Below are 6,417 nucleotides of genomic sequence, written 5' to 3'. Positions count from 1 at the left end.
AATAAAAAAATTCCTTCCAGTAGCACCTTAGAGACCAACTAAGTTTGTCATTGGTATGAGCTTTCGTGTGCAATGACAAACTTAGTTGGTCTCTAAGGTGCTACTGGAAGGAATTTTTTGTTTTTTATTTTATTTTGTTTCGACTACGGCAGACCAACACTGCTACCTACCTGTAACTAAAATTTGAGTGGTTCAACAATCAGTGTGCCTTCCCAAAGAACTCTGGGAACTGTAGCTCTGGGAGAGGACCAGGCCCGTCCTTAACAGCTCTGCCCCCTTCATGAACTACACTTCCCATGAATCTTTGGGAGAAGCCATGACTATTAAAGTGGTCTAATGGAACTTTAATGTAGTGTGGACGTAGTTGATGCAAAAATAGCGCACTAATGGTGGATCATTCCACTTCGTTGTCCCCCCCCCCCCCGAGATCCTTCCCCAACATTAGCATACTACTGCCATCTGGAGGGCTGTTCTTCAGGAGTCTTGGATGAAGGACCATCAAAAACTTATTATTTTAAAACTCTAAAAAGAAATACAAACAATTGTCCTGGCAAGTGTAGAATTATGTATGCTCTTGCTGCATCCTTCCATGAGCGCTTGGTTTTCTCCCATGGTCTTTCCATCTCATGTCTCAGTGAATAGTTGTCATGCATCATCTACACATTCTCACGGGATACTCTCAAAGAGCTCCAAAGGGTTGTTTAGAAAGAACTTACCGGTACCTGGAACTGAGCGAAACACAGACGCTTATGGGAATCCAGTTATGTCACTGGGGCCTTCCCCTAGAAATCTGGTGGGGAACTAATGCACAAAACCCCCACCTTGCTTGTGTATAGCTGGAAAAAACCTAGCAGAAATCCTTTTAATAGGACTGGCTAAAATGTCGCAAACCGTGGCACAACATTTGTGACATTGTTATTTGTCCTAATATATTGCAGAACCGTTCATTATTTTAGGTCCGTCCTTACCTTCTGGACCTTTGTTTTCTTTCTGCCCCACTTTATATATGTGGATCTGAAGCTTCTAACAGAAGCCTCGTTCCCATTAAACCACCTCAGGGAACAGGTTGGAACCCAACCCTCGAAGCCTCTCGCTGCTTGGAGATGGGGACGGGGTAATAATAATAATAATAATAATAATAATAATAATAATAATAATTATTTATTTATACCCCACCCATCTGGCCGGGTTCCCCCAGCCACTCTGGGCGGCTTCCAACAAAATATTAAAATACAAAGCAGTTCTTTTAAATGTGAAGTATAGCAACAAATACCAGTTAACAATACCGGGAAGCTAAATTATAATGAAATTTCGTGGCATGGCATATAATACCACAGGCATGAGAAATGGTTACAAACAAGACTGACTCAAGACTACCCTGTTTCCCACGATGGCGCAATGGCGAGTGCTGTGCACCCGATTCTGAAACTTAAGAACTGAAGTCCCGTCAGATCGCCAAGAAGCCTTCCAGGTCTCTTGAAGACCTGCAGCTTGTGTGTTTTTTAATTCTGAAATAGCCAAATCCCCCAAGTTATTATACCATAGGGAGACATGCAAAACTTGTATATTTTCCTATTGTTAGGCTACCAACATCCAGATCAAACTTTTTTTCAGAATGAATAGCAAATCCCCTAATTTCACGTGGGGTGGCAATCTTCATAGTGCAGGCTCTGAAACTCAGGGCTACCCTGACAGGGTAGTGTGTCCTAGACCTGGGCCTGTTTTAATTTTCTCTATTTCATTTTTAACTGAATGTGCCGAGCCTATTTTGACTTATTTTTGCTTTACGTATATCCACATATTAGATTTTTGGCGCTGGCACCTAAATCTTTGCATTATTGTCTTAGGGTAATTTAAATGTTATTACGCCAGCAATATTGCCTTGAATTATGCTTTGTTGCTTGTCTCTGGCATTTTTGTATTGTTTTATTTTGCTATGGCTGCATGCTAATGCAATAAAGGTTTGAATTGAATTGAGAATGAATAGCAAGGAGAGCTGTGGAGAGGCCTTCTGTTAGATATTTATTGATAAACCTCTGACCAGAATGTTAGGGACATTCCAACCATTAAAAAAGCTGTGTTTGATGTTGTGTTGATGTTCCGTTGCAAGCTGTCCCGAGTGTGCTGTGATAGTTGTAGGAGGGAAGGATATACACATCTGATAAACACTAGTGTGTGTCCGTGCACACGTGTGTGGAAACAGACAGACAGACATGTTGTGTCACAAACAGCTTTGGAAAAAATCTGCTCAGTATCAGGTTACAACAATTAAAAACACAGTGTTAAAAATAGTTTGAAGCAACTTTTTAATTTTTTAAAAAATTGCAATATAAATTTCAAAGTGATTGGAAGATAATACAAACATGTAAAAATGGTAAATTAAAACACAATAGCAACATTGATCCCGCTAGTTACTAAGCAAAAAAACATTATAAATCAGTGCAGAAATGTTAGTGCAGGCCTATGAGGCAAAAGGGCACTCTGAAGAGCACATAGGGATGCTTTGCAAACTGGGCAAAGGCCAAGTTCCTGATTTTTGTTACATTTCAGTGACTAGAATGGCTAACATAAATATGTAGAGGCAAGCTGATAAGTAAAAAGTTCTTGGAGACTATTTTTTTTTGTACATGTCATCAAGCCTGTGTTTGCAGCTCGAGAAAATGGCAGGGGAGGTTTCGCTTCACAGCAGGAGTGGGAAACTTGTGGGCCTTCTGACTCCAACCAGCCTCAGCCTGCAGGGCCAGATAGGGCCGCTGGAAGCCCAGCAAGGTTTGGAGGGTTGCAGCTTCTCTACCACTCCTGCTGTGAGGGAAAAGCCTTGCTTTGCACACCCTCCACCGTAGAAAACGCTTCGCAAAATATACTCCAGTCAGTTGCATATGCATTACAGTACGTATATGATAGTCCCTGGAAATACCATGGGACAAAGTCCTCTGCACACCCAGTTTTAATTACTGGTATATACACAAGTTTGTTTATTTGGTCTCTGCTCTAACCTCCAGAAACGCAGTAACAACAGGGCTCCTGAAATCTCCTCTCCCCATTCCTGAGAAATTACAGTGGCCGCCTCCTGTTACGTACTTAATCCGTTCTGGAGGTCCATTCGTAACAGGAAACCGCTAATGGCGCCTCCTGCTGCCGCCGCACAACTTCTGCTCGCATCCCGGGGCAAAGTTCACAATCAGGAGCATCTACTTCCAGGTTAGCGGAGCTTGTAACCCAAAACATTCTCAAGGAGGACGGTACGTAACACGAAGTTCCACTGTACTGGAAACAAACAAACAGCTTCAAAACAAGGCATAATGAAACAGAGGGCTTCCCAGTGGAAATCAGCAAAGCTCTCATTTCTCATACATGAGCCTTTGCTGTGTTTTGAGAAAGAGAGAGTTCATCTGGTCTTTCCTTTGGGTTTTGACTGCTTAAGCCTGCCAGGAAAATATGGATCCCCGATTCCAGGTGTGCACTGAAAATTCTGAGGACCAAAGAAGGTTGTGTTTTAATGGCACAAGCAGCAACAAGGTCTGATTTAAAATTAAACACCAAGTGCAACTCCCCTCATTGGCTTTTGTCAGGCAGGGCCACCACCTTTTGGGACACATTTGGAATTTCAAAGAAAGTGCCCTGGGCACCAGACACAGAGTGGCCGTTGTGGGACCATGGCATAAGACAAAATGGCTGCTATTTCCAACACAGCAGGAAGAGACACAACACCACAAAATTTTGTGTTATCTCTTCCATGAATGGACAAAAAAAGGCACCTGCAACCAGTCACTGCAGCACTTCTTCAGAGAGAGAAGCTCTTTGCAATTCTCTATTCAGAACATAACAGGGAGAACAGGTGCCCAATCTTGGCATCCAGTGAAATGTAGGCATCTTGAAGGGGTGGGGTTCAGTTTAGGGGTTAATCCATACTTCTGCTTGTCCTGCTGCTTTCCCCCAGGAAAACCCACTTACTACTGAGCAAACGTCAGCTTTTCTGCAGTGTGATGCTTGCTCTGTCCGATTCAGTAGTAAACAATGGCTTTTCCCAGTAGTGGGGTAGGAGAGCTGGGGGGGGGCTCACATCTGGCAACCAGATAATCTAAAGTGGGAGGTTTCTGTCTCCTCCGCACAGGCACTCTAGAGAATCTGTGCTTCTTTGGTTCCAGATAGTACAAGAGTAAAGGTAAAGGGACCCCTGTCCATTAGGGTCCAGTCGTGACCGACTCTGGGGTTGCACGCTCATCTCGCATTATTGGCCGAGGGAGCCGGTCTACAGCTTCCAGGTCATGTGGCCAGCATGACAAAGCCGCTTCTGGCAAACCAGAGCAGCACATGGAAACGCCGTTTACCTTCCCGCTATAGCGGTTCCTATTTATCTACTTGCATTTTGATGTGCTTTTGAACTGCTAGGTTGGCAGGAGCTGGGACCAAGCAACGGGAGCTCACCCCGTCACAGGGATTCGAACCGCCGACCTTCTGATCAGCAAGCCCTAGGCTCAGTGGTTTAGCCCACAGCGCCACCTGGGTCCAAGTACAAGAGTACATGAGTCTAAAAAGCTCTCCTGGGAAGCTTAGTTTGGTCAGAATCAAATATATATTTAGTTAATGCTAAATACTGTTTAAAAAGTTGGGTGCGTGCCCGTCTCTCTGCCGAGCAGTGGCAAGAGCCCATGGGGTTCCAGGCACTTTGGTTCTTTGGAGAATTGAGACACAGCATACTTTCGTATCTTTAAGAAGGATGGTTTATTCACCTATTTACACCTTCAGTCTGCATGGAGGGAGTCCAGAGCTTACAGCACGATCACCTCAAGACTGCCTTGTACCTCACAGCAGTGCAGCCATGGAGTCCAAGGTCTCTCTCCCAGCCAGCCAGCCTGCCCAAAATGGACTTTTCAACCCTCCTTTCTTCCTCCCAGAAAACCTTAGTAAAAAAACTCTTTTCCTGTCACCTCAAACACACACACCCTACCACCTGGTCTGAAGAAGTGTGCATGCACACGAAAGCTCATACCAAAATAAAAACTTAGTTGGTCTTTAAGGTGCTACTGAAGGAATTTTTTTTATTTTACTTCGATCCAGACCAACACGGCTACCTACCTGTAACCTACCACCTGGGTAACATCTGACTCCCCAGGCCAAAGGATTCCTCTCTGATGGTCCATCAACACCTTTTGTCATATTAAGAGATTTGCTCTTCACTAACCCAGCCAGGCTGGTCTGCATAAGCCAGCCCAGGGATACTTCAGCAGCTGGTATTTCTCCCTTCACATCTCAAATAATCAAAATCCTAGCATTTAGTAATTTCTAGGGTTTAGGGGGTCCCCTCCCCCCAAAAAATCTATAATGGCACATTACTTCTGGTAAAATGAGTCACTATAGCCACTAGAGAGCTGTGAAAATGTGTGTCCCAGTCTTTTTAGACTCATCTACTCATGTACCCTGTTTCTCTGAAAATAAGCAGTAGCAGGATTTTTAAGTATTCAAGGAATATAAGCCATACCCCGAAAATAAGACATAGTGATAAGCACAGCAGCAATGCCGGCCGTGGCAGGAGGAAAAAATAAGACATCCCCTGAAAATAAGCCATAGTGTTGTTTTTTGAGGAAAAACAAATATAAGACGGTGTCTTATTTTCGGAGAAACACGGCATTATCTGAAACCCAAGGGGCGCATTGGTTGCCAGATGTGAAATATATTGGCATTATTTTCAGCTCTCCTACCCCACTAGAGGGAAAGCAGCAGCACAAACGAAAAATCGCTTGGGCAAGTGGAAAACCTCTTGAACCCCATGCTTTCTGGGCACAGGACAGCTAGAAGTGTGGATGAGCTCAAGGATAGCCCAAGCCAGCACAAAGAGGTCCTGAACAGCCTCTTGTGTGTTTCTTAGGAGATATTTCTTGAGACCTTTTGAGGACACCACAGGAGGTACTTAGTGGTGGACACACTGGCATCCGTGGGCACCGTGCTGGCATTCCCTAAGAGCGACACACAGGAAGGAGAAGTTTAACTCTCCCCAGCTGAGATCCCAATGAGAATCAGCCCCCCACCCACCCACCCACACAGAGCATGGCAATTAGCCCCTGCCAACACAAAAAACTAAGGATAACTGCAGCACACCGGGTGGGAATCTTTGTCTGGGTGGTAAGACTAATAAACCTCCTTTTCCTCTGCAATGTGGTCCTGCACATGGCTTATTGTGTCATTATTACAGCCGCTTTCCCCTACTCTGGTGACCCCAGGAAGTTCCAATCCTCCCTAACCAGAAGAGGTTTGTGGTCCAAAACATTTGGAGGGCACCAGGTTGGGGAAGGCTGCGTCAAGGTCACATCTCGTTTGGCTCTCAGAAAATAGATTTAGGGAGGCTGAGGATGACACCTTGCTTGACCTGTGGTTCCCAAAATCTGCTTTATTCTCATCTGTGACCCGCTTTCATCA

This window comes from Zootoca vivipara, chromosome 17 (assembly GCF_963506605.1).
Source record: "Zootoca vivipara chromosome 17, rZooViv1.1, whole genome shotgun sequence".
Taxonomy (NCBI): Eukaryota; Metazoa; Chordata; class Lepidosauria; order Squamata; family Lacertidae; genus Zootoca; species Zootoca vivipara.
Note: the sequence above shows the minus strand (reverse complement) of the source record.